Source organism: Pan paniscus, chromosome 6 (genome assembly GCF_029289425.2).
Source record: "Pan paniscus chromosome 6, NHGRI_mPanPan1-v2.0_pri, whole genome shotgun sequence".
In the NCBI taxonomy this organism is placed as follows: Eukaryota; Metazoa; Chordata; class Mammalia; order Primates; family Hominidae; genus Pan; species Pan paniscus.
Window position 1 is genome coordinate 88,411,042 of NC_073255.2, and position 27,530 is coordinate 88,438,571.

A 27,530-nucleotide genomic window follows, 5' to 3' on the forward strand; every position below is an offset into this window, starting at 1 on the left:
AGAGCTCACAAAATAGGAATCAGCAGTCTTAGTCCTATTCTCTACCCTTCTTAGTGGTTCTAATAAGCTCTCCCATGAGAAGAATCATTCTAGAGATTTATTTATTTATTTATTTATTTAGGTACAGGGTCTCGCTCTGTCACCCAGGCTGGAGTGAAATGATGCCTTCATAGCTCACTGCACCCTCGATCTCCCAGTCTCAAGTGATCCTCCTGCTTCAGGCTTCTGAGTAGCTGGGGCCACAGGTGTGCACCACCACATCAGGCTAATTTTTTTTTTTTAAGCAGAGATGGAATCTCACTATGTTGCCCACACTGGTCTCAAACTCCTGAGCTCATGTGATCCTCCCACCTCGGCCTTCCAAAGTGCTGGAATTATAGGCATGAGCCACACTGCACCTGGCCAAGAATTCTGAATATTTCAGGCTCATACTATCAAACTCCCCTCCATGATCACTAACAGGAGTCTACACATGGGAAAGAAGGCATCTAACAGCTGCTGTCACACACGTACTTATCAATATCTCACCCTCCCACGGCTTGGCTCAAGTGCCCATCTCTCCCAGGAAGCCTCTCTTATTGTGCCAACCCTCAATGATCTCTTGAAATCATTACTTTGTCCCAGTTATTTGGCACCTATTTCCTGCTTTTTTTCCATATTTCTTTGCATATGTAAATCTTGCCTCCCAATCTGACCATAAGTCCCTTCAGGGAGGGGACCCCGCCTATCTCCTTGAGTGTCCAGGCTATGCTATGGATTAGGGTTGCTAAGAGATGTCCAGGAAATCTCTGATGAGGATGAGGGTAATGAAGTATTTCCATTTCTCTCTGGGCATAAACAGCTGTAGGTCTCGTGGAGGGGCCAGGGCTAAAAGTCACAGAGGTAGCAGATTACCCTCCCCGCATGATCACAGTCCTTTACATAGGTATTCACCCCAAAAGCTTTGGCCACATGGGGTTCTACATTATGCTGGGGTCTCACAACACAGCTAGAAGATAAGGAGAAGAGTCAAATCAGTTGTAGAATGACTGGCTCTGGGAGAGTTAACCTGGGTTCAGTAGACAGGGCCCAGGACCACAGTGAACTAAAGCATAGTTCAGGAGTACACAGAGGTCCAAGGAGGCCTATGCAGGGGACAGAACACTGATGAGTAGCAGATGACACTTGGTGTTGACAGGGAGCAACTTCACAGTCCCAGGCATCAGGACACAGACCGGGCACGCGAGGGAAGCCCAAGGGAGAGGACTGGTGTAATCGAGGCTGACTCCACTTTTAATGTTTGACTGATGATAGGTTTCAAGTCTCACTAAGTCTCCTTCCCCTTCTGCCCACATCTCAGCAAGATGATGAGAAAGCCTGGGCTCTCCCTGCGTTGGCATAGGTGGGAAGTTTAAGTCATACAAGCCTCCACTCCCATGTGCATGGGAACTCTCACTCTGGCTCCGACCTCTAGGCCACCTGCTATGAACCAAATTCTGCCCTCCAAAATCCATATGTTGAAGGCGTAACTTCCAATGGGATGGTATTTGGAGATGGTGGTGTTTGGGAGATTTTTACATTTAGATGAGGTCATAAAGATGGGGTCCCCATGATTAGTGTCTTCATAAGAAGACACCAGAGAGCTTGCTTGCTCCCTCTCTCTCTCTCTCTCTGTCTTATGAGGACACAGCAGGAAGGTGGCTGCCCACAAGCCAAGAAGAGAGCCCTCACCAGAATCTGGCCATGCTAACACCCTGATCTTGGACTTCCTGGGCTCCAGAACTATGTAAATTTTTATTGTTTAAGCCACCCAGTCTATGATGTCCTATTATGGCTGCCTGAGCTGACTATGACACTACCATAACACCCCAAGACAGTCTTCTCTCCCTGCTCTCTCATGCCATTGCCAGACCAGCTCAAGAGCACGCCCTGTTCCCTCCAGAAAGCCTTATTACCTGAGTAATAAATCCTCTCATACTCTCTTAATGTGTGTGTGGCATCATCAGCCTTGATAATATATAAGTCAAATTTTGGGGGCAGGGAATGGCCATGTCACCTTTGCAAGGTGACCACAGCAACTAGCAAACCCCAAAGAGGACTTCTGCCTGCCACAGTCAAACAAGTCAGTGATCCTAGCTGGACTGACATGGATCAGAGGTCAAGAAACACTAAACTTGAGAAGATCCATGCAACCTTAAGCTCCCACGAGACCAATGCTGGGACACTCTGGTGCTCTAGGGCTGATTCGGGTAACTGCAGAGCTGAGCCTACAAGTAGAGGCAGGCAGATTGCCACCTGGGAGGGGCTGAGGAAGCAGGGGTTTTATTTAGTACAATATGGTTATGTAGAGGGATCCTCTCTCTAGGGAAAATTATGGCACAGCCCTAGCCACGCCCACCAGTAACCTTTGGAGCAAAGCATTTAAGTCAAAAGCCGAGAAAAGGCCATTGCAGCCGCTCATGCCTGTAATCCCATCAATTTGGGAGGCTGAGGCAGGTGGATCACTTGAGGTCAGGAGTTTGAGACCAGCCTGGCCAACATGGTGAAACCCCAACTCTACTAAAAATTAACCAGGCATGGTGGCAGGTGCCTGTAATCCCAGCTACTCAGGAGGCTGAGGCAGGAGAATCACTTGAACCTGGGAGATGGAGATTTTAGTGAGCCGAGATCATGTCACTGCACTCCAGCCTGGGTGTCAGAGTGAGACTCTGACTCAAAAAAAAAAAACAAACAAAAAAAAACACCTAAGGAAAAACTGCAGATTGCCTTCCCCAACTATTCCAAGCCCTGTGTTTCTCCCCTTCTTCTATTTAGGAAAACTAAAATATGCAATCTCCAGTCTCCTTTTCAGTTAGGAATGACAGAGTTTTGGACAAGGAGATATAAACAGAAATTTAGTAGAGAAACCAACCCTTAGAGATTGAAAAGGCAAAGCCCAACAAGGAGAAATTCCTTTGTCTCTTCCTCCTTCTTCCTGCCTGGAATGCAGGTGCAAAGCAGTGCAGTGCAGCAGCTACTTTGTGACCCTGAGGATAGAAGACACATGCTAAGGAAGATGGAGCAGAATTAGAGAAGGACCTGAACCAGCCACAGACTGCTTGCTCATGAGTTTCTGGTTATGTGGGGAAAACAAACTCTTGCTTGGTTAAGCTATTGTAGTGGATTTTTCTCTTACTCACAGACAAACATCTTGTCAACTGGCACATCAGCAATGCAAGAAGAGAATCTTACAGAGGGCTGGTGGATAATCCTCACCTCTGACTTCTTGCAAACTAGGTGGACTTGGGCAAGTTACTTATCTTTCTAACCCTTAGTTTCTTTATCTGAAAAACAAATATGACAATAGTATCCCTTGCAAAGAGTGGACATCAGACTTAAACGCAAAGCTCTCAGCCCAGGGGCCTGGCACAGAAGAAGCCCTCAAAAAATGTAGGATATTTCTGTTAAACTGGGTGTTTCAACAAAGTCTACACTCCATTTTCCTTAAAAGAACAATTCTGGATAAACTAATTTTACCTTTTTCTTTTCTTTTACTTTCAACCATTTAGAGGCTTTTGTGCTGCCATGATATTCTTGTTTCGGGATCAGCAGATCGCACAAATGAATCCTAAAGAGTCACTTAGACAGACACTGAAATTGTCAACTATTACCCCATCCTTAAAATTGACAGCAGTCTTTTTTTAAGTTTTATTTTAGGTTCAGGGAGTATATGTGCAGGTTTGTCATATGGGTAAATTGAGTGTTATGGAAGTTTGGTACAGAGATTATTTTGTCACCCAGATAATACGCATAGTACTCAATGGATAGTCTTTTCATCCTCACCCTTCTCCCACCCTCCACCCTCAAGTAGGCCCCAGTATCTGTTGTTCTTTTCTTTGTGTCTATGTGTACTCAATGTTTAGCTCCCACTTACAAGACAGAACATGCAGTATTTGGTTTTTTGTTCTTGCGTTAGTTCACTTAGGATAGTGGCCTCCAGCTCCATCCATATGCCTGCAAACGACATGATCTCCTTATTTTTTATGGCTGCATAGTACTCTATGATTTATATGGACCACATTTTCTTTATCCAGTCTATCATTAATGGGCATTTACACTGATTCCGTGTCTTGGCCTCTGTGAATAGTGCTGCGATGAGCATCCACGCACATGTGTCTTTACAGTAGAATGACTTAGATGCCTTTGGGTATATGCCCAGTAATGGGATTTCTGAATTGAATAGTAGTTCTATTTTAAATTATTTAATAAATCATCAAACTGTTTTATACCATGGCTGAACTAATTTGCATTCCTACCAGCAGTGTATACACGTTCCCTTCTCTCTACAGCCTCGCCAACATGTTTTTTGTCTTTTTTTAAATTTTTATTTATTTATTTATTTTTTTTTTGAGACGGAGTCTCACTCTGTCACCCAGGTTAGAGTGCAGTGGTGTGATCTCGGCTCACTGCAACCTCCGCCTCCCAGGTTCATGTCATTCTCCTGCCTCAGCCTCCCAAGTAGCTGGGACTACAGGTGCCCGCCAGCACGCCTGGCCAATTTTTTTGTATTTTTAGTAGAGACGGGGTTTCACCACGTTAGCCAGGATGGTCTCGATCTCCTGACCTCGTGATCCACCCGCCTCAGCCTCCCAAAGTGCTGGGATTACAGGCGTGAGCCACCGCGCCCAGCTGTTTTTTGTTTTTGAGACGGAGTTTCGCTCTTGTTGCCAAGGCTGGAGTGCAGTGGTGCAATCTCAGCTCACCACAACCTCTGCCTCCCAGGTTCAAGCAATTCTCCTGCCTCAGCCTCCCGAGTAGCTGGGATTACAGGCACCCGCCACCACACCCAGCTAATTTTTTGTATTTTTAGTAGAGGCAGGGTTTCACCATGTTGGGCAGGCTGGTCTCAAACTCCTGACCTCAGGTGATCCGCCTGCCTCGGCCTCCCAAAGCGCTGGGATTACAGGCGTGAGCCACTGCACCTGGTCCAACATGTTATTTTTCCAGTTTTGTTTTGCTTTTTGTTTTTTTGTTTTTTGGGTTTTTTTTTTGAGACAGGGTCTCACTTTGTTGCCCAGACTGGAGTACAGTGACACAGTCACAGCTCACCGCAGCTTTGACCTCCCAGTTTCAAACAATCCTCCCACCTCAGCCTCCCAAGTAGCTGGAATCACAAGCATGTGCCACCACACCTGGCTAATTTTTATATTTTTGGTAGAGACAAAGTTTCACCATGTTGCCCAGGCTGGTCTCAAACTCCTGGGCTCAAACCATTCTCTTGCCTTGGCCTCTCAAAGTAGTGGAATTACAGGTGTGAGCCAAGGCACCTGGCCTTGACTTTTCAATAACAGTCGTTCTGACTGGTGTGAGATGGTATCTTATTATGGTTTTGGTTTGCATTTATCTACTTGTTAGTGATGTTCAGCATTTTTGCTGTGTTTGTTGGCCGCATGTATATCTTCTTTTGAAAAGTGTCTGTTCGTGTCCTTTGCCCACTTTTTAATGGGGTTGTTTGTTTTTTGAAGAGCAGTCTTTAAAAGGGTATTGAGTGGGTCACAAGAGGAGTGTCAGGATCAAGCCCTGGCGTTCTTAGGGACAGTGGATGGGGCCGGTTTTCCATTAAGGAAGCAGAGAGGGCAATTTAGGGAGCAAAATATCAGAGATGTCAGGAAATCCTTCCTGCTGCCCTCTCTCAATAAAATCTTTCTAATGGGTAATTGAAGCCTTATTTCCACAATTAACATCCAGCTTTAAATGCAAATCCACTGGGGACATGAGATGAATGAACCCAAACTCTCTTTAAAGTATAGATGACTAGCACTGATGTCTTTCTGGAAATCAGAGTTTCAATGCAGTGGAGGGAAGTAGAAAATGTGACTGCAGGGAGAGGCAGCCAGGAGCCCAGTGACACACTTTTCAGTGTTCACAAATTTTGCCAGAAATTGGTCCTCAGTTTTAATCCAGTAAAAAATGGTGAGAAACAAGTTCTGTCCTTGTAGCATTTTCTGGGCCCAAGACTCAATGGTTCTCCCCACACAGAGATCACATCCAATCGGGAGCCAAAAATAGCTGTAGACACAATTCACAATAGCAAAGACATGGAACCAACTCAAATGCCCATCAGTGATAGACTGGATAAAGAAAATGTGGTATATACATACCATGGAATACTATGCAGCCACAAAAAAGGAATGAGATCATATCTTTCACAGGGACATAGATGAAGCTGCAAGCCATTATCCTCAGCAAACTAACACAGGAACAGAAAACCATGCACCATATGTTCTCACTCATAAGTGGGAGCTGAACAATGAGAACACACCGACACAGGGAGGGGAACATCACACACCAGGGCCTGTCGGTGGGGGACAAGGGGAAGGAGAGCATCAGGACCAATAGCTAATGCATGCAGGGCTTAAAACCTACGTAATGGGGTGATAGGTACCGCAAAACACCATGGCACACACCTATGTAATATACCTGCATTTTCTGCACGTGGATCCCGGAACATAAAATAAAATAAAATTTTTAAAAAGCTGTAGAACACACGCTAGGCAAGTGCCCAGTCACCTCCAAGACACAGGGGAGCAGGGAGCCTTCTACCTTCCACCTTGGGATCATCACACGAAGGCTTGCTACGTTCTGCAGACCCCACATCCTAGGGGTCTCACAGCCGGCTGTGATGATGATGTCCACTAGGGCTGGCAGGATCCATCCGGCTGGTGGGGCTGGAGCAGAGGGTGCACACTGAGCACTCACGGACTCACTGAGAAACCTCCACACATGGCTGCCAGGCTCTGACCCAGCAGACAAGCCTCCCCTCTCCCTTGAGAGGAAGTCAATTCCTGGGGAAAACAGAAATCCTCCCTCTTTATTTATTTATTTTTTAGAGACAGGGTCTTGCTCTGTCATCCAGGCTGGAGTGCAGTGACACCATCATAGCTCAATGCAACCTCAGTCTCCTCGCTTCAAGCCATCCTCTGCCTCAAACTCCCAAAGTGTTGGGATTACAGACAAGCACCACCATGCCTAGCTAATTTTTTTTAAGAGATGGGGTCTTGCTATGTTGCCCAGGCAGGCCTCAAACGCCTGGCCTTGAGTGATCCTCCTGCCTCAGACTCCCAAAGTGCTGAGATTAGAGGCACGAGCCACTGTGCCCAGCCAATCCTCTCTTTAAAGCAAGAATGTGAATACACACATACACATATACACCCACACACACATACACTCACACCCATATTCCAACATAATCTTTGATCTTCTCAATGGCCCTGTGAAACAGTCTGGGCAAATACTATCCCAATTAATAGGTGATAAAAGTGAGGCTCGGCAAGCTCAACTAACTCAGCCAACTCAATCCAACGAGTAACTGCAGGCCCAGGCTCCTGGGATGTCACCACTCTCCACCTTTCTGCGTAATTGCCCTAAATAACTCCCTTATGCTCAGTGCAGAGGATCGTGAAGCCAACTTGCCCCTCAACGGCAGCAGGGAGGTTTTAAATTTTTATGTTTTTAAATGAGGAGATGTTTTCAATTGTTCCCGCCTCTGTAAGCCTTCTCCTCTGGATGAAAAAGAATCTGGCTGGCAAGCCTGCCCTGCAGATGGCCACAGCCAAATGCCTAACAGCTTCAGTGCTGCATTTGATTGCGAGCGATGAAGAAAAACAAAGAAATCCTTAAACTGTGAAGGGGCCTGCCTGGCTTCAGGACATTCTCTGGTGCCTATATTCAAGATGTGTGCCATTGCACACATCTATCGCCTTTCAATAAGTTTTAGTGCATTCTTCTCTAGGATCTTTGAAGTTTCTCTGATGGAGAAAACATTTTCTTTAGTTATTAGCTTTTGTAAAAAGCAAAATATACGAGCCTTACGATCTTCAGTCTCACAGCTCATAAATACTTGTGCAGAAGCACAGCCAGTCCCGCAAGGACTTTTCTCCGTTTTCCAGGCAAAATCAAAGAAATGTGTGGCCCAGCTACCACAGTCCCCTTAGTCAGAGGGAGAAGGGAACATGCTGTCTTTGGGGTCTCCAAGTCCCTCCCAGAGATCAACAAGGAGGCTAAGGACAAAGCCACTTTTCTAAGTCAGTAAACTCAGGACTCATCTGAGAATCAACACAGCACACAAAATTTCTTTTTTTTTTTTTTTTTTGAGACAGAGTCTCACTCTGTCGCCCAGGCTGGAGTGCAGTGGTGTGATCTCTGCTCACTGCAACCTCCACCTCCCGGGTTCAAGCGATTCTCCTGCCTCAGCCTCCCGAGATTACAGGCGCCCGCCACCACGCCTGACTAATTTTTGTATTTTTAGTAGAGACAGGGTTTCACCATGTTGGCCAGGCTGGTCTTGAATTCCTGATCTCAAATGATCCACTGCCCCAGCCTCCCGAAGTGCTGGGATTACAGGCATGAGCCATTGCACCTGGCCCAGAATTTCCTCTTAACACATCTCCCTGCCCTTTCCTTTTGCTGAAGCACTGCCTTGCACCCAATGGCAAATGACAGTCTTTCTCAAATGTCATTTCTGACCCAGCACTTTCTTTTCAGGAACCTTCCCGGGCTCCCTGAAACCCAGCCCACTGTATCAAATCAAAACTCCCTAGTCCTAGACCCAAGCGCCTACCTCTCACCTCCCTTCTCAACCTACCCACTGTGGCAGCTCCGTGGGGGTCCCCTCTCAACTGACCTCCATGCCTTTGCCTAAATGCTTCCTCCTTCTGTCATACTCAGTGAATGACTCATGTCCCCAAGCCTTCCTTGTCCTGGGTCCTTCAAGGTCTTCCTCCATCATGGTGTTTGTGAAAATGTCATCTTTGCCTTGGAATCAGGAAGACCTGAGTTCAAATCGCATCTCTGCCACTTAATGGTTGTTCGAACTTTTTGGATAACGTGACAATGAGAACTAAAGTCAACAGGATGACACACATGCAGCTTCATGCCTGGCACGGAGGAGACATTTTGCCTCGTCTGGGTAGAGACACTTATGAAAAAAAAAAAAAGTTTTTACAAATTACATTAAACAGAGTTTTTTGGGTTTTGGTTTTCTTGAGATGGAGTCTCGCTCTGTCACCCAGGCTGGAGTGCAGTGGCGCAATCTCAGCTCACTGCAACCTCTGCCTCTCGGGTTCAAGCGATTCTCCTGCCTCAGCCTCCTGAGTAACTGGGATTACAGGTCCACGCCAACACGCCCAGCTAATTTTTTTTTTTTTTTGTATTTTTAGTAGAGACAAGGTTTCACCATGTTGATCAGGCTGGTCTTGAAAAGACGGGGTTTCACCATGTTGATCAGGCTGGTTTTGAACTCCTGACCTCATGATCCGCCCTCCTCGGCCTCCCAAAGTGCTGGGATTACAGGCCTGAGCCACCACACCCGGCCTAAACAGAGTTTAATCAAGCAAAGAACGATTGCAAATCCAGCAGCTCCCCCTGATCAGCCACGTGGCAAGAAAAGATTTATGGACAGAAAAAGGAAAGTCAGGGCTCCAAAACAGAAGTGAGGTGCAGAAACAGCTGATTGGTTACAACTCGGGGTTTGCCCTATTAGAACCTGGTTTGAACAGGTGGCCGCCTCTGATTGGCCAAAACTCAGTGATTGACAAAGAGTAAGTGTCTGTTTACACATCCAAGTAGGTTAGTTAACTGTGGACAGAGAAACCTTTAGGTCAGGGGTGTCCAGTCTTTTGGCTTCCCTCCGCCACACTGGAAGAAGGATTGTCTTGGGCCACACATAAAATACATTAACACTAACAATAGGTAATGAGCTAAAAAAAAAATTAAAAATTGCAAAGAAAAACCTCATAATGTTTTAAGAAAGTTTATGAATTTGTGTTGGGCCACATTCAAAGCCATCCTGGGCCTCATATGACCTGTGGGCCACAGGGTGGGCAAGTTTACTTTACACAGAACTTAAAATATGTCAGGAGGAGCCAGAAGCGGTGGTTCACACCTATAACCCTAACACTTTGGGAGGCCGAGGCAAGCGGATCACTTGAACTAAAGAGTTTGAGACCAGCCTGGCCAACATGGCGAGACCCTGTCTCTACTAAAAATACAAAAATGAGCTGGGCATGGTGGCAGGCACCTATAATCCCAGCTACTCCAGAGGCTGAGTTAGGAAAATCACTTGAACCCGGGAGGCAGAGGTTGCAGTGAGCCAAGATCATGCCACTGCACTCCAGCCTGGGCAACAGTGCAAGACTCCATCTTAAAAAAAAAAAAAGTTGTCAGAGGGCTAAACTTAAGATACCCAAGCACTTTCAACTACGCAGCTGGAGAGAGTCAAAGAATTAGAGTTCCAGGTGCATTGACGGAAAGCCTCTTCCTTTCAATAAGACACTAAATGCATGTAATGTATGTATTGTTAAGATTCCCAAGAGAGCCCTTTTCCCAAGGATCCTGTCCTAACTTACCTGACATTTCCCAATATCCCTTTCTTTCTTCCTATTGAGACCACAAAATTGGGGGCTTGGTGTGCTTTCTTGCCGATTGTTTCCTGGTCGAGTCTTCACTTCTTTTGCATTCCCCATGGTCTGCTAATCCTCATCCCAAAACAGGGCAGTTTACATCAGGGCACACAGGACCAAGGTCATGCTGATCAGAGGAGAGGAAGAAGAAAGGAAGAGTGTGAGCAAGTATTAGGGCAGGCCCAGGGTTCCGGAACCTCATCACAGAGGTTGGTCTCGGTGGCGGAGCAGCCCGAGAGCTAAGATCCAAAAAGTCATCAGGAAGTCTGGCTTGTCCCCAGTGGGGCCATGCCATCTGGCAGTCTGGCAGGGCCCGGGGATAATCCCTGCTTGGAAAAACAAGCAAATGCAGGGACAAACGAATAGATTGCCAAGTTCTGGATCTTCCAGAGCAGAGTAGCCACTTCCTGCTTCTGAACAACACAGGGATACATTCAAGGAACCAGATGTTACCCAGGTGCTTTAAAAAATGAAGGACTGGGCCGGGCATGGTGGCTCACGCCTGTAATCCCAGCACTTTGGGAGGCTGAGGCAGGTGGATCCTCTGAGATCAAGAGTCCGAGACCAGCCTGACCCAATATGGTGAAACTCTGTCCCTACTAAAAATACAAAAATTAGCCAGGTGCGGTAGCATGCGCCTGTAATCCCAGCTACTAGAGAGGTGCTTGAACCCATGAGGTGAGTGGAGGTTGCAGTGAGCTGAGATTGCACCACTGCACTCCAGCCTAGGTGACACAGTGAGACTCTGTCTCAAAAAAAAAGAAAGAAAGAAAGAAAAGAAAAAAGAAAAAAAGAACTGGTTTGTTAAATGACCATCTGCCTGATAATGTACGGCTGGAAGTGGTCTCACTTGCTGGACAGACTCAGGGGATAATGGAGTTGGGAGAGTGGCAGAGTAAGGGTGACAGACACAAGCAGCCAATAATCATGTGAAAAAATCTCAACATCACTGATCATTAGAGAAATGCAAATCAAAACCACAATGAGATACCATCTCACACCAGTCAAAACTGGCTATTACTAAAAAGTCAAAAAATAACAGATGCTGGTGAGGCTGTGGAGAAAAAGGAATGCTTATACACCATTGGTGAGAGTGTAAATTAGTTTAATCATTGTGGACAGTGTGGTGATTCCTGAAAGACCTAAAGACAGAAATACTATTGGACCCAGTGATCTCATTACTAGGTATATACCCCGAAGGAGTTATATACCTAGTAATGATTTATAAATCATTCTACCATAAAGACACATGCACACGTATGTTCATTGCAGCACTGTTCACAATAGCAAAGACATGGAATCAACCCATCAATGATAGACTGGATAAAGAAAATGTGGTACATATACATCATGGAATACTATGCAACCATAAAACAGAATGAGATCATGTCCTTTGCAGGAACATGGACGGAGCTGGAGGCCATTATCCTTAGCAAACTAACACAGGAACAGAAAACTAAATACTGCATGTTCTCACTTATAAGTGGGAACTAAATGATGAGAACACACGGACACATAGAGGGGAACAACACACACTGAGGCCTACTGGAGGGTGGAGGGTGGGAGGAGGGAGAGGATCAGGAAAAATAACTAATGTATACTAGGCTTAATACCTGGGTGACGAAATAATCTGTACAAGAAACCCCCATAACACAAGTTTACCTATGTAACAAATCTGCACTTGTACCCCTAAACTTAAAAGTTAAAAAAAATAAAAAAGAGTAACAGCTATGAAGGGCACCTAGAGGAGAAGCCGGGAAGCTAGGAGATTAAGATTCTCCCCACTCCACCAGGAGCCCACAGTCCATGTGACCAGCTCCATGGGGTGCAGCAAGCTCAGACCCCGTGGGATGAGGCTGGTGTTGGCGTTCAAAGGATGCACAGTGTAGTTAGGGAGCTTGTCTTACTCAGCCCAGGCTGCCCTAACAAAATACCACAGGCTGCCTAATTTGTAAATTTCCAGATTGGGTGGCTGAAACAACAGACATTCATTTCTCATAACTCTGGAGGCTGGGAAGTTCAAGTTCAGTGGTCAACGGTGGGTTCAGGTGAAGGCTCTCTTCCTGGCCTTGTAGATGGCCACCTTCTCACCGTGTCCTCACATGGCAGAGAGAGAAGACTCTGCATCTCTTCCTATTCTTATAAAGACACTAATTCCATCATGAGAGCCCCACCCTCATGACCTCATCTGAACCTAAGGTCTCCCAAAAGGTCTATGTGCAAATACCATGACATTGGGAGTTAGGGCTTCAACATATGGGTTTTGGAGGAACACAAACCTGCAGTCCATAACAAGGGTTAAATAGGGAGCTGATGTTCAAAAATCATCCAGAATTAGCACCATCTGTACGACAATCTAGTTTTAGATTACTCCATTGGCAGGGAAGGTGTATGCAATGTACTGTGTAGACCAGTTTAGCAGATAGTGATAGCTGAAGGTTTTTTTTTTTTAATTATGCTTTCTTCTGATAACAGAATATATTCTGCTTTCAAAGGCGCACCCATGAGGCCAGGCACAGTGGCTCACACCTGTAATCCCAGCACTGTCAGAGGCTGAGGCGGGTGGATCACTTGAGGTCAGGAGCTCAAGACCAGCCTGGCCAACATGGTGAAACCCCATCTCTACTAAAAATAAAAAATTATCTGGGCATAGCGGCAGTCACCTGTAATCCCAGCTACTCGGGAGGCTGAGGCAGGAGAACCGCTGGAACCCAGGAGGTGGAGATCCCAGTGAGCAGAGACTGCACCATTGCACTCCAGCCTGGGTGACAGAAAGAAACTCTATTTCAAAAAAAAAAGAAAAGAAGAAGAAGCACCCAGATGATGGGACAGATCCCATCTGCATATTTAGGGACAGTTATGAGATTTGGATCTACATAATTAGACTACTCCATCCCCTTGCTGCAATAATTGGTCAGTGGAGGGTTACATGAACCAAGCTGAACCAATGAGAGTCATTCCTGGGATTTTGGCTAGAGCTGTTGGTGGGGGTGGTAGGGTGTATTAGTCCATTCCCATATTGCTATAAATACCTGAGACTGGGTGATTTATAAAGAAAAGAGGTTAAATTGGTTCACAGTTCTGCAGGCTGTACAGGAAACATGATTCTGGCATCTGCTCAGTTTCCAGAAGGTCTCACTAAACTTACAATCATGGCAGAAGTCAAAGGGGGAGCCATGATGTCACACGGCTGGAGCAGCCAGGTTGGGAGAAGGTGCTACACACTTTTAAACAACCAGATCTCACGAAAACTCACTCACTCCCTATCACAAGAACAGCATCGAAGATGGTGCCAACCCATTCATCAGAAATCCACCCCTCTGATCCAGTCACCTCCCACCAAGCCTCACCTCCAGCACTGGGGATTACATTTCAACATGAGATTAGGGTGGGGACACAGATCCAAACCATATCAAGGGGGGATGCGCTCTTTCACTGGGATTACCCAGCTTCAAGGACAATGTAGGTCAATAGCTGTTGGAGGTCATTCTTGCCAACGCATGGGGAGAAAGTCTGTCTGAGAATGAAAACCACCCAGAGAAAAAGAACCAGGAAATAAAAAAGAAAGTCCTGATGATTAGTCGATGAAACCCTAGATCGAACCGTACCTGAAAACCATACTCCTCTCCCTTGAGCTTCCCTAGGGCATGAGCCAGTCACTATCTCTTTTTCTTTCAATTCAGGTCTCCATGACTTATAACCAAAATCGTTCTGACGCACACCACACGTGACTCATTGCCTCAGGAATGGGCTGAGGTCCAATCTTCTGGTGTCTTGCCTTCATTCCTGGGTGCTAGGCAGGACTGGGACAGACAGGGGCCATGTCTGGAGAGCAGCAATGTACAGAAGCCCCAGCCCCACAAAAGCAAGATGAAAAGCTCATGGCACCTCCCAGGGTACACCCTCTTGGCACAATTTTAAAAACACCCAGAATTTGGCACCAGGCAGACTGTATTCAAGTCTTCATCCTTCCATTTACCAGCTATATGACCTGAGCTGGCTATTTCATCACTCTGGGCCTTCATTTCTCCATCTTTTAAAAAAAATGATAACAACATCTACCTCGTAGGCTTTTTGTGAAGTTTTAATGAGTTCGGGAATATAAAGGACTTGATCCCATGCCTGGCACACGGCAGGTGTTTGATAAATGGCAGCAATTTCATGTCGCCGTGGTATACCTGTCCTTGCATGTTCAGCATGGGGAACAGGGGCAGCATAGATTATTGAAATGTTACATAAGACCCTCAAAAGAACATTTCCATCAAATGTTTCCATCTTTCCCCAGATCTCTGTGTTTTTTTTTTCTTTTTTAATCAAAGCTGCCAACTGTCAATCAAATCCCCCTGAGATAGGAAAGGAGGAGAAAAATCACAGGGTTGGAGCCTCTGGGTGATGAGGACTGTACCCAAGGTGGCATCCACAGCTACCAGCTTCTCTTTTTGTGGTGGAGAATTGGGAATCGGAGACTCTGCCTCATCCCCGAAGTGAGTCCTTACTCTTTGCATGTGACACCTGCAAAGTCTGAGTGTCACCTCCGGCCCTCCTATGCCACCCTGTCCCATCCTGTCCTGTGTGGAAGTTTCTTTTGGGTAGCGCTGGTCTGGACAAGCCTTGCTTCTCTAAGCAGAGTCTATATCTCAGTTCTGGTCCAGTGCAGAGGCAGCGTGGAACAGCAGCGCCCACCCTTGGTGAGGAATCTGGAAATTCAAGTTCTATGCTGGAGGCAGGTGGCACCTTTCACCACCACCTTTCACACCAGCTACTCTTGGCTGGACCTCAGTTTCCCCATCTGTAAACTGGGAATGCAAACCAGATGGCCTCGAAGGTCCTCTCCTGCTAGCAGCCTTTGTGTCTGTGAGTTTACAGAGACCAGTCTTAATTAGCACTCTCTCTACTTTGTTTCAAAATAATGGTCCTTCCTGAACCTTCCACAAACTCTTCCTCAGTGGACTCCAGCTCATATCCTGTTGTTAGAGGTAAGTTCATATCAAACCATAATTTTGTCCTCCTGCAGCCAGTATTCAGGTGTGTTCAGGGATGGGGAGTTTACCAGGTGACATGGTTCTCAGACCCATAGCATCAGCATCACCTGGTAGATGCATCTAATGGTAGAGATGCAAATTCTGGCTACTCATAATCCCAGCACTTTGGGAGGCCAAGGCAGGAAGATAACTTGAGGCCAGGAGTTTAAGATCAACCTGGGCAACAAAGTGAGACCCAGTCTCTACAAAATAAAAATGTTAAAAACAAAAAACACCAACAAAAAAAGCTAGCCAGGTGTGATGGTGCATGCCTGTAGTTCCAGCTGCTCAGGAGGCCCAGGCAGGAGAATTACTTGAGCCCAGGAATTTGAGGCTGCAGTGAGCCATGATCATTCCAGCTGCACTCCAGCCTGGGCAACAGAGTAAGATCCCATCTCCAAACAAAAAATAAAAAATTAAACTAAAAAGAGAGAGATGCAAATTCTTAGACCCCGATTCAGACCTCCTGGAGATGGAGCCCAGGAGTCTGTGTTTGTTTGTTGTTTGTTTTGATTTGTTTTGTTTTGAGACAGAGTTTCACTCTTGTTGCCCAGGCTGGAGTACAATGGCGCGATCTCAGCTCATCACAACCTCCGCCTCCCAGGTTCAAGTGATTCTCCTGCCTCAGCCTCCCAAGTAGCTGGGATTACAGACATACGCCACCAGGCCAGGATAACGATGTTATCAGAGCCCACCAGTGTTAGGACACAACATCACAGCCTCTATAAAACCCGACATTGCAATGACGGCACACTCAAACAACACAACAATTTCCAGCATCTCAGCATTACAATCAACATAAGTCACAGGCATCGTGGCCTCCATCAGTGACAACCAGGTCGCTATGACCATGCAAACAAGGTCACGGCCATCACACCATATGGTAACACACCATAACACACCATATGGTAACACACCATAGCCATTGCCAGAATTACATTATTGCTTTGTGCATGCTAGCACCCTCTTGTCCGCTACCCCATGACTGGGGGTCCACAATGGACTTGGGAAAGATGGCTTATCCAGGAACCTATACTACAGGACTCACTGCCACAAAGCTCTCAATGGCCATAGGGTTTGTGAAGGCTGTCTGTGGTCTCTGATTCCCAAGGATGCTGAAATTGACATTGAGAATCAGGCTTCCTGTGTTGCCATGGAAAGTCTCCTCGTCAACTATTCCCAAGCCCAGAATGAGACGTCACTGTTCATCTCAGAGGAGAGGCACCTATCAGCTTCTTATCCACACCCGCGGAGGAGAGGCTGTGGCCCTCCAACCAGGAACTGCTGGTCATCCGGAAAATCCACTTTGATGAGAACATCCTACTGTCAAGACCATCTCCAGGTTGCCAGACCACAAGATGATTAGTCAGTTTCAGGGAGGCTCCTAAAAGGGGTGTTAATGGCTCAGACAAATGGATAGCAATGATGATTTTTACAAGACCACTAATAAAATAGAAGCAATGTTGTGGTTTGTTTGATTTTACCTGCTCTCGTGGCCTCTTAGCCTCACCCTCAAATATGGCCCATTGTGAAGATAATAGCATCAATTAACCCCGGCCTAATAGCTGTGATTAGACCAGGACTCTTCTAGAACTAGAAGCTAGTAGGTTTGCAGGGATAGGTTGGCAACTTTCAGACGGTCCTGCCACTAGCAGATGCTCATGAGGCTGCCGGTCTCAAAATAGTAATTATAAGTTTCCCTGGACCATAAGCCGGAACTATAAGCTCCACTCCTGGCCAGGCGTGGTGGCTTATGCCTATAATCCCAGCACTTTGGGAGGCTGAGGTGGGAGGATTGATTGAGGCCAGGAGTTCAAGACCAGCCTGGGCAACACAGCGAGACATCATCTCTACCAAAAAATATGCATATATACAAAAATTAGTGGGGCATAGTGGTGTGCACGTGTAGTCCCAGCTACTCGGAAGGCTTATGCAAGATCGCTTGAGCCCAGGAGTTGGAGGCTGCAGTGAGCTAGGATCACACCATTGCCCTCCAGCCTGGGTGATACAGCAAGACCTTGTCTCTAAAAAAAATAAATAAAAGCTCAGATAGATCCTAAAGCCTGCATTCCTGTTTTGCTGATATATGAACAAAACCAAAGATGTCCCCCACCCTCAAGTGACCCCTGAATGGAATCCACCGTGTCTTTTGCTCAGCCTGGCAATTAAAGCCAACATCAGGACATGCACAGGGCTCTGGAAAATACACTGGGCTGGAAGTCAAGAAAGAGGAATCCGAGGGCCAGCCCAACTGCTTGCTAAGCCTCAGTTTTCTCACCTAGAAGAAATGGGAGGGGGATAATTAAGTTTTGCAGTTACGGCTATATCATGAATCACTCCAAACTGAGCAGTGTAAAACACCCATTTCTTAGGCTCACAGATTCTGTGGGTCAGGAATTAAGACAGAGCAGAAGGGGAATGGCTTATACCTGCCTCACGGTGTCTGGGGCCTTAGATGGAGGATTTTAACAGCTGAGGCTAGAACAGCTGGGGCTTCTCCAGCAGACCTGTCTACATGGTCTCTCCTTGTGACCCCTTCTGCACGGAGGCTTCTTAGTGTTTCAAAGACACGTGTCCTGACAGAGAGGCTGAGGAAGCTTCGCCACCGTAGGTGACACAGCCTCAGAAATCACACTGCAGCTGGGCACAGTAGCTCACGCCTGTAATCCCAGCACTTTGGGAGGCCAAAGTGGGTGGATCACCTGAGGTCATGAGTTCGAGAACAGCCTGGCCAACATGGTGAAACCCCATCTCTACTAAAAAAAAAAATAGCTGGCTGTGGTGGTATGCGCCTGTAATCCCAGCTACTCGGGAGGCTGAGGCAGGAGAATCACTTGAACCCGGGAGGTATAGGTTGCAGTGAGCCGACATCGTGCTACTGCACTCCAGCCTAGGCAACAGAGTGAGACTCCATCTCAAAAAAAAGAAAAAAGAAAAAAAAGAAATCACACTGCATTCGTTTTGCAGCTTTCTATTAACTAGGCCATTAAAAAGTCCATCCAGGCCAGGTGCAGTGGCTCATGCTTGTAATCCCAGCACTTTGTGAGGCAGAGGCAGGTGGATCACTTGAGCTCAGGAGTTCCAGACCAGCCTGGGCAACATGATGAAACCCCGTCTCTACAAAAAAAAAAAAAAAAAAAAAAGAGCCAGAAGTGGTGGCACGTGCCTGTAGTCCCAGCTACTCGGGAGACTGAAGTAGGAGGATCACTTGAGCCCGGGAGGTCCAGGCTGCAGTGAGCTGTGATCGTGCCACTGCACTTCAGCCTGGGCAACAGAGTGAAAGCCTGTCTCAAGAAAAACAAACAAACAAAAAGAAAGCCAATTCATATCCAAAGGAAGGAAATGTAGACCCCCACCTCTCAATGGAGAATGTCAGTGTCACATCGTAAGAAGAGCATGGGATGGGGTAAGATCAGTGTGGCCATTTTTGGAAAATACAATATGCCCCAATAATATCTTCCTTAAAGAGCCCGCGCAAGGATTAAGCGCTGTGTGGCTGTAAACTCACTCGGGTGATGTAAAGTATTGCCTTCATATAGCCCGTCTAGTTGAAAGAGGCAGTGTGTACCTAAATCACTCTAATTCAAGAAAGCACGTGAAAGAGATGAGTTGCTGCAGACGGGGAGATTAATAAGGATGTAATGTAATTAGGAAGAATGAACAGGTGGACAGACCAGGATGAATGAGAGAAAGTCCTCTGCAAATAGTCAAGGGCTTGGTATTTCAGTGATTGCGGTAATGATGGCTGTAATCTGGAGAGAAATATAGGAAGACACATGAATTGCCCAACTTTTTTACTCTTGGAAAAAAACATCACTTCCCCATCCCAAATCTAAGATGCATTTTTTCCATTCAGTCAATCATTCATCCAACAACTATTAATGGAGGGTCTAGTACCTGCCAGGCATGATAGAAAACTGGAAGATGAAAAACGCTTGGTGTCAGCTCTTAAATGACCGGTCCAAAGTGGGTACAGACGGAGAAAGTTGGCAAATGACACATGTATACGCTGCACCCCGCTGCACCCTGCTACTTTTCCCAGGTTGAATTCGACTCTGGAAAACAAATCCCCACCAGCTAGGGCTCTTGTCCTTGCTCAACCTCCACCAGAGAAGGACGCTAGTCCCCAGCCACAGCTAGGTTGCCCTGCAGTTTCCTTTTCTCACTCTTTTTTGGCACTTCTCTAGCTCCTGCCCTTCCTCCAGGGCTGGCCTCCGCGGTCACGATCCCCAGGTCCGCCTCCAGTCCCTGCTTCCCCACCCAAGCGGGGGTTAACATTTTCTAATGTTCCCTGCAGGGTTTGAAGTGCAGCTGTTACTGCCATTTGGAAATGGCTTTTTCAAAAAAAAAAAAAAAAAAAAAAAAAAAGCTCAGCTCCTTCTTGGAAACACCCACAGTGCCATCCTCTGGCGAAAGTCAGGAATTCCACCTGCTGCAAGCTTCGCGCTGCAATTAGGGGATGGCCTTTAAATGTCTCCTTGGAGATACTTGCAAAGAACTCCCTCGCTCCGCATGTGACCTCGCTATCTCCTGCAGCAGGAGTCTAGAGGTTAGTTCTGCTTCCCACGTGGAAATTCTAGGAATTGAAAGCAAGTTGCCAGGGAGGCTGGGTCCTCAAGGAAAAAAGGAGGAAGGGATGTTACAGCCCCAGGACATGAGAATGAAACTCTGCATTCTCTCTTTTGGTCAGCAGGCGAGAGGTTGTTTGTTTGTTTGTTTGTTTGTTTGTTTGTTTGTTTTTGAGACAGTCTCACTCTGTCACGCAGGCTGGAGTGCAGTGGCACGATCACAGCTCACTGCAACCTCCACCTCCTGGGTTTAAGTGATTCTCCTGCCTGCCTCAGCCTCCCGAGTGGCTGAGATTACAGGCATGCGCCACCATGCCTAACTAATTTTTGTAATTTTAGTAGAAATGAGGTTTCACCATATTGGCCAGGCAGGTCTCGAACTCCCGACCTCAGGCAATCCACCCGCCTTGGCCTCCCAAAGTGCTGGGATTACAGACGTCAGCCACTGCACCTGGCCAGCAGGTGAATTTATTGTGCAAAACAAGAGTGGAGTGAGTTGGAGGACTCTCTCCCCAGACATGGGTTCACTGGCAGGGGAGTGATGCTTAGAGAGACAAACACGCAGTGAGGCCAATACCCCGATTGGAACTCAGTCTGCATTGGAGCTTTCTGCCCAAGAAAAAAAAGGAATTAAGAAACCTTAGGCCTCCCAAAGGCCAAGAGGGGATGATAACTTGAGGCCAGGAGTTCAAGACCAACCTGGGAAACATAGCAAGACCCCAACTTTAGTTAAAAAAAAACAACAGCAGATGTTTACATGTAGGTCATACTTGTTGGTATCTGGTATTTTCTCCATAAGTAAATTTAGATTCACCTATTCATTTGTCTAGATTCATTTGTTCCTTCAACAGATAGTTTTTGGTGCCTGGCACTAACCCAGTGCTAAGAATACCAAATACACAAAAGTTCCTGTGTTTGTGGAGGAAAAGGAGACACAGAATAAAAAAAAAAATAGGTAAGTAAACCACATAGGATATTAAGAAGGTGCTAAGTAAAACAGCCACAGCCACAAAAAGCAACAAGGAGTGATGGGGTGGTGATGGGGGAAGACCTGGAGATGGTGAGGAATAACCTTTGGCTTCTGGAGGAGAGAGGGAACTCCAGGCAGAGGGAACAGTGCGCACTAAGTCCCTGAGATGGGAGGGTACTCGCCATGCTTAAGAAACCATCAAGGAGCCAATATGGCAGCAAGAGAGAAAGTGAGAAGAATAGATGAAGAAGACGCAGAGAGATCTCTGGGTCCAGATACTATAGGAACTTGCAGGCCATTACAGATGTTGACTTTTCCTCTGATGAAAGGGGATCCTTGCAGGGTTTTGAGGACCTAGTCTGATTTCTATGTTAACCTCTGCACACATTCTGCTGCACGTTCAGGGCACAGTGGTAGAAATGGTACAATAGTTGGGAGGCTGTTACAGTAATCCAAGCAAAAAGAAGAGTGTGGATTGGACCAGGGTGGTAGCAGTGTGGGTGGTAAGAAACAGCTGGATTCAGGACACAGTAGTCCCTGGTTTCAATTACCTGCAGTCAACTGTTATCCGAAAATAGTAAATGGAAAATTCCAGAAGTCAACAATTTATAAGTTTCAAATTGCATGCTGTTCCGAGTGGCATGATGAATTCTCTCACCATTCTGCTCTGTCACACCCAAGATACGAATCATCCTTTTGTCCAGTGGATCTATGCTGTCTACACCACCCACCCAATAGTTACTTAGTAGCTGTCTCAATTATCAGATGGACTGTCACGGTATCACAGCATTGGTGTTCAAGGTCAATAGCAACCTAACGCTATGTCACGATGCCTGAATCATCCACCTCACTTCTTCTCAAGATGTAGGTGTTTTATCATCTGGTATCATCACAAGAAGAAGGAAAGGTACAGTACAATAAGCTATTTCATGAGAGAGAGAGATCACATTCACATTACTTTTACTAAAGTGTATTATTATAAGTTGGGTGCAGTGGCTCACACCTGTAATCCCAACACTTTAGGAGGCCAATGAGGGTAGATCCCTTCAGCCCAGGAGTTAGAGACCAGTCTGGGCAACAGAGCGAGACCCTCATCTCTACAAAAAAAATTGAAAAATAGCCAAGCGTGATAGCACATGCCTGAAGTTCCCAGCTATTCAGGAGACTGAGGTGGGAGGATCACTTGAGCCCAGGAGGTGGAGGTTACAGTAAGCAGTCATTGCAACACTGTACTCCAGCCTTGGTGACAGAGTGAGACCCTGTCTCCAAAAAAAAGGATATTATTATAATTGTTCTGTTTCCTTATTACTGTGCCTAATTTATAAATTAAACTCTATCATAGGCACGTAGGAAAAAGCATAGTATCTATAGGATTCGGCACTACCCACAGTTTCAAGCATCCACTGGGGGTCTTGGAAGGTATCCCCCCGTGGATAAGCAGGAAATACCGCATGTTGTGATGGTGGAACCAAGTATGGATAATACTGTAAGGTCAGATGTGCTGCAAACAGAAAGAAGGTAGCCAAGGAGGACTCCAGGGTTTTTAGACTGAGCAGCTACAAGGCCTCCATTGCCATTAAGTGAAATGTGGATGGCTGCAGGAGGAGTAGGTTTGGGGGAAAGATAAAAAGTCCAACATTGAAGCGTTAACATCTCCAGCAGATGCCAATGTAACTATGCAGGAACCACTCGATTGGAGTATCTTCCCCCATTCAGGCACTACGTAAACACTGGCCCAGAAGATACGGTGCTAACTGGTTTCAAAAAGTTAGGCTGGAGTGTAGTGGCTTGTGGCTGTAATCCCAGTACTTTGAGAGGCCAAGGCAGGAGGATCTCTTGAACTCAGGAGTTCGAGACCAGCCCGGGCAACATAGAGAGACCCTATCTCTACAAAAATTTAAAAATTAGCCGGGTGTCGTGGTGCACACTTGTGGTCCCAGCTATTTGGAGGCTGAGGTGGGAGGATCGCTTGGGCCTGGGGTCTTGAGGCTGCAATGAGCCATGATCACACCACTGCGCTCCAGCCTGGGCAACAGAGCGAGACTGTCCCAAAAAAAAGGAAGAAAGAAAGAAAGGAAAGAGACTGTATGGGATAAGAAAACAGGCCACCCTGCAAAGGCTAGCCAAGAGCTGAAGCTCTGATGGAGAGAAGGTTGTATAATGTTGGCAAGTTCAGACATAGCAGGAGAAAAGGCCAGGAAGCTAAGACTAGGGGCAGCTTCAGAAACATCCCATGATCCCTCAGAGAAGACAAAAGCCACCCCGGACCCAAAGGCAAAAAAAGAGTAGGTTTGAGGAGCACCTTGGATGGGGCTTGTATGATGCATATTTTCGAATGCTTGCCCCAGAAAGGCCTCCTTCTCAATGAGTCTTTCCTCACCCAGGGTCCCTGACACTCTAAACATGTTTTATTCCAAGAGGCCTAAGGTCTCCCCACCTTCGTTCTATCTACCTCCCAATGGACACAGACAGTTGAACCAGAAGTGTGGTGGATACTGACACAAGGTTTGCAAATGCTTAGTATGTCAAAGACCCATCAAATTCCCTCCTGAAACTCTGAAATAAGAGACAAAGACATTTGATGGTCAATGGCAGGTACCAGAATGGAAAGGTTATCAAGTAGAGAGAGAATGTGATGAGCAGCCTGGGGGTCACATGCAAGAGAGTACACAGAGAAATATGAATGAGAAAGAAGAATGGGGCAGACACAAAGATGAGCAGAAACGAGAGTGATCACCTCACACCTGATGGATGGAGAAAGAGGCCTCAGTCCTTGGCTCTCCCAACCTCTATATTCAATGCCACAATGTTGTACAACTCCAGAGATCACTATGTACACCTCATGGTCCATGCAAACAATACCTTTGGAATTGTGCAGTGCACAGCTTGTGCAACTGAACATGGCAGTACTGTCTCTAACTATATTTTATTCCTGTGACCATGACATTGCCTTTTGTGTCCTCATAGTAATCCTTTTCCATGAGCTAGCACAATGGGTTTCTGTTTCTTTCCAGCAAGAGTTTTGACCAAGCACAGGCTCAGGAGGCACAGACCATTATGCTGGATTCCTACTCCCTTGACCAGTTGGATCTAAGATCATCAGTATCTCCGTGTTGTAGATTTCCAGGAAGTGTCATTCACCTAGGGACACTCGACCTAACTGTTTGAGGACCTGAAAAGCAAGTACACATAATCTGCTACTGCTGGGAGAAACGGCCACCTTCTTCTTTAATGGAATTTGTGATCACGGTCTCTTTGGTATGTTTGTAGTGTGTTGGCATGTAGACCTATGAAGATAAGACTAAGAGAGATGGTGGCCAGAAACACTGGGAAACTAGTTTGGTAAAGACCGGAGTTTTATCCAGGTTAGAAAATTTTGATCCAGTGCTGAGTGGCTGGCAGATCCCATATCTGGGATTGCCTAATTCCTGCATAAAATTCTCATCCCTCTTAAGCAAATTCAACTATATGCATATTGCCTCTCCTGGGGTCCTCACCATCTTTGCCTGGAAGAGAAGCACATAATACACAAGAAAGCCTACAGGCACCTAAGCAGAGGGAGACAGGTGATCAAGGATGTTTGAAAATCATTTTCCTGGCCGGGCACCATGGCTCACACCTGTAATCCCAGCACTTTGGGAAGCCAAGGCAAGCAGATTGCTTCAGCTCAGGAGTTCAAGACCAGCCTGGGCAACATGGCAAAACCTTGTCTCTACCAAAAAATACAAAAAATTAGCTGGGCATGGTGGCACACACCTGTGGCCCCAGCTACTCAGGAGGCTGAAGTGGGACGTTGCCTTCAGCCTGGGAAGCAGGAAGTGGAGGTTGAAGTGAGCTGAGATTGTGTCACTGCACTCCCGCCTGGGCAACAGAGTAAAACCCTGTCTTTAAAAAAGAAAGAAGAGAAAATTATTTTCCTTTTCCCATCTTCTTCCCTCTCCAGCTGTCTGAAGTCTGAGGTCCCCTGCACTTAAATCTCTAATTTATCTATGTTGTAGCTCATGAAAAGAAATTTTTAACAGCAAGCCTTCTATTCATTCATATTTCATGCACCTTCCTATGTTAGACAAAGTACATTCCTCAAAAGAAATTCCTCCACTTATTCTAAGCACATTGCAAAGCCCACTCTTTGCATATGCGTTGGTTTTGTGACTATCAGAGTCTCCTCCCCCCACCCCAGCTGCCACTAATAAATCAAATCACTTAATGCTGTTTTGAATAAATGGAAAGATCAGAGTGCAATTCTAATGCTGTGGTGTTAGGCATTTGTTTGATGGAGGTAACATTTTTCACAACAAGATACATTTCTGTTTCCTCGAGTTATCATTAAAAACAGAAATTGAGCCATATATTGATGGACTCAAACTACAGTGCATACATTTTGTGGATTCTAAAAACAAACAACCAAAAAAAAAAATGATGGAAAGGCTGAAAGGCAGCCTGAATGTTGCCTGGCATTCTGGTGCATGTGGTCTCAAACAGCGGTTCTCAGAGCAGGCCCCAGCCCAGCCACAGCAACAACCCCTGGGAACTTGTGGGAAGTGAACATTTGTGAGTCTCACCCCAAACCTACTGACTAGGCATGCTGGGTTCTGGGTTTTGTTTTGTTTTTTTTTTTTTTTGAGACAGAGCCTTGCTCTGTCACCCAGGCTGGAATGCAATGGCATAATCTCTGCTCACTGCAACCTGTGCCTCCTGGGTTCAAGTGATTCTCCTGCCTCAGCCTCCCCAGTAGCTGGGATTACATGCATACACCACCACACCCGGCAAATTTTTGGATTTTTAGTAGAGACGGGGGTTTCACCATGTTGGCCAGGCTGGTCTCGAACTCCCGACCTCAGGTGATCTGCCCCCCTCGGCCTCCCAAAGTACTGGGATTATAGGCATGAGTCACCATTCCCGGCTGGGTTCTGGGGCTTTAAACTAGGGTTTTAACAAGCCTTCTAGGTAATTCCGATGAATGATCAAGTTTGAGAACTAAAGAGTTCTGGTTATTGGAGCTCGTTAAAAGGAGATCATTATCCTTAGCAAACTAAAACAGGAAGAGAAAACCAAATACCTCACGTCCTCACTTGTAAGTGGGAGCTAAAGGGCCAGGCATGATGACTCACGCCTATAATCCCAGCACTTTGGGAGGCTGAAGCAAATGGATCACTTGAGGCCAGGAGTTCAAGACCAGCCTGGTTAACATGGTGAAACTCCATCTTTACTAAAAATACAAAAATTTATTGGGCATGGTGGCGGGTGCCTATAATCCCAGCTACTTGTGAGGCTGAGGCAGGAGAACCGCTTGAACCCGGGAGGCGGAGGTTGCAGTGAGCCAAGATCACACCACTGCACTCCAGCCTGGGCAACAGAGTGAGACCCAGTCTCCAAAAAAAAAAAGAAAGAAAAAAAGAAAAAAAGCTAAAGGATGAAAACACTTGGACACACAGAGGGAAACAACAGACACTGGGCCTATTGGAGGGTGGAAGGTGGGAGGAGGGAGAGGATGAGAAAAAAGTGACTAATGGGTACTAGGCTTAGTACCTGGGTGATGAAATAATCTGTACAACAAACTCCTATGACACAAGTTTACCTGTGTAATAAACCTGCACTTGGACCCCTGAACTTAAAATAAAAGTCATCTAAAAACTGGCAATGAGTTATTGGTTCAAGAAGACAAATAGAGATTAGAGAGCGAGAGAGAGAGATGTTCCCAAGCAGCAGTACCGGATAGCAGTAAAGCCCTCACCCCACTGTTTATCTGTAAAACCCTAACAATAGGCTTAGGGCTTCACCGCTATCAGATACTGCTGCTAGGGTTAGGGTTTGACAGGATCATTCATTTAAAAACATCAATGAAGCCAGGCACAGTGGCTCACGCCTGTAATCCCAGCACTTTGGGAGGCCAAGGAGGGTGGAACATTTGAGGTCAGGAGTTCGAGCTCAGCCTGGCCAACGTGGTGAAACCCCAACTCTATTAAAAATACAAAAATTAGCCGGGGCATGGTGGCATATGTCTGTAATCCCAGCTACCCAGGAGGCTGAGGCAGGAGAATCGCTTGAACCTGGGAGAAGGAGGTTACAGTGAGCCAAGATCATGCCACTCACTACAGCCTGGGTGACAGAGTGAGACCCTGTCTCAAAAAAATAAATAAAAACATCGATGTAGCAGGCACAGTGGCTCATGCCTATAATCCCAGCACTTTGGGATACAAAGGAGGGAGAAATGCTTGAGGCCAGGAGTTCAAGACCAGCCTGGGCAACATAGCAAGACCCTGTCTCTATAAAAAAAATAAATAAACAAAAATTAGCTGGACATAATGGCACTCACTTGTAGTCCCAGCAACTCAGGAGGCTAAGACAGGAGGATTGCTTGATGAACCCAAGAGTTCAAGGCTTCAGTGAGGTATGATGGTGCCACTGCACTCCAGCCTGGGCAACAGAGCGAGACTCCTGTCTCTAAAAAAATAAAATAAGAATACTGATGAAGTTCCTACACTGTGCGAGGAAGTAAGGATTTGGAGCAGAATAAGAGATAGTCGCTGCCTATAGTTTTTTGAGACAGAGA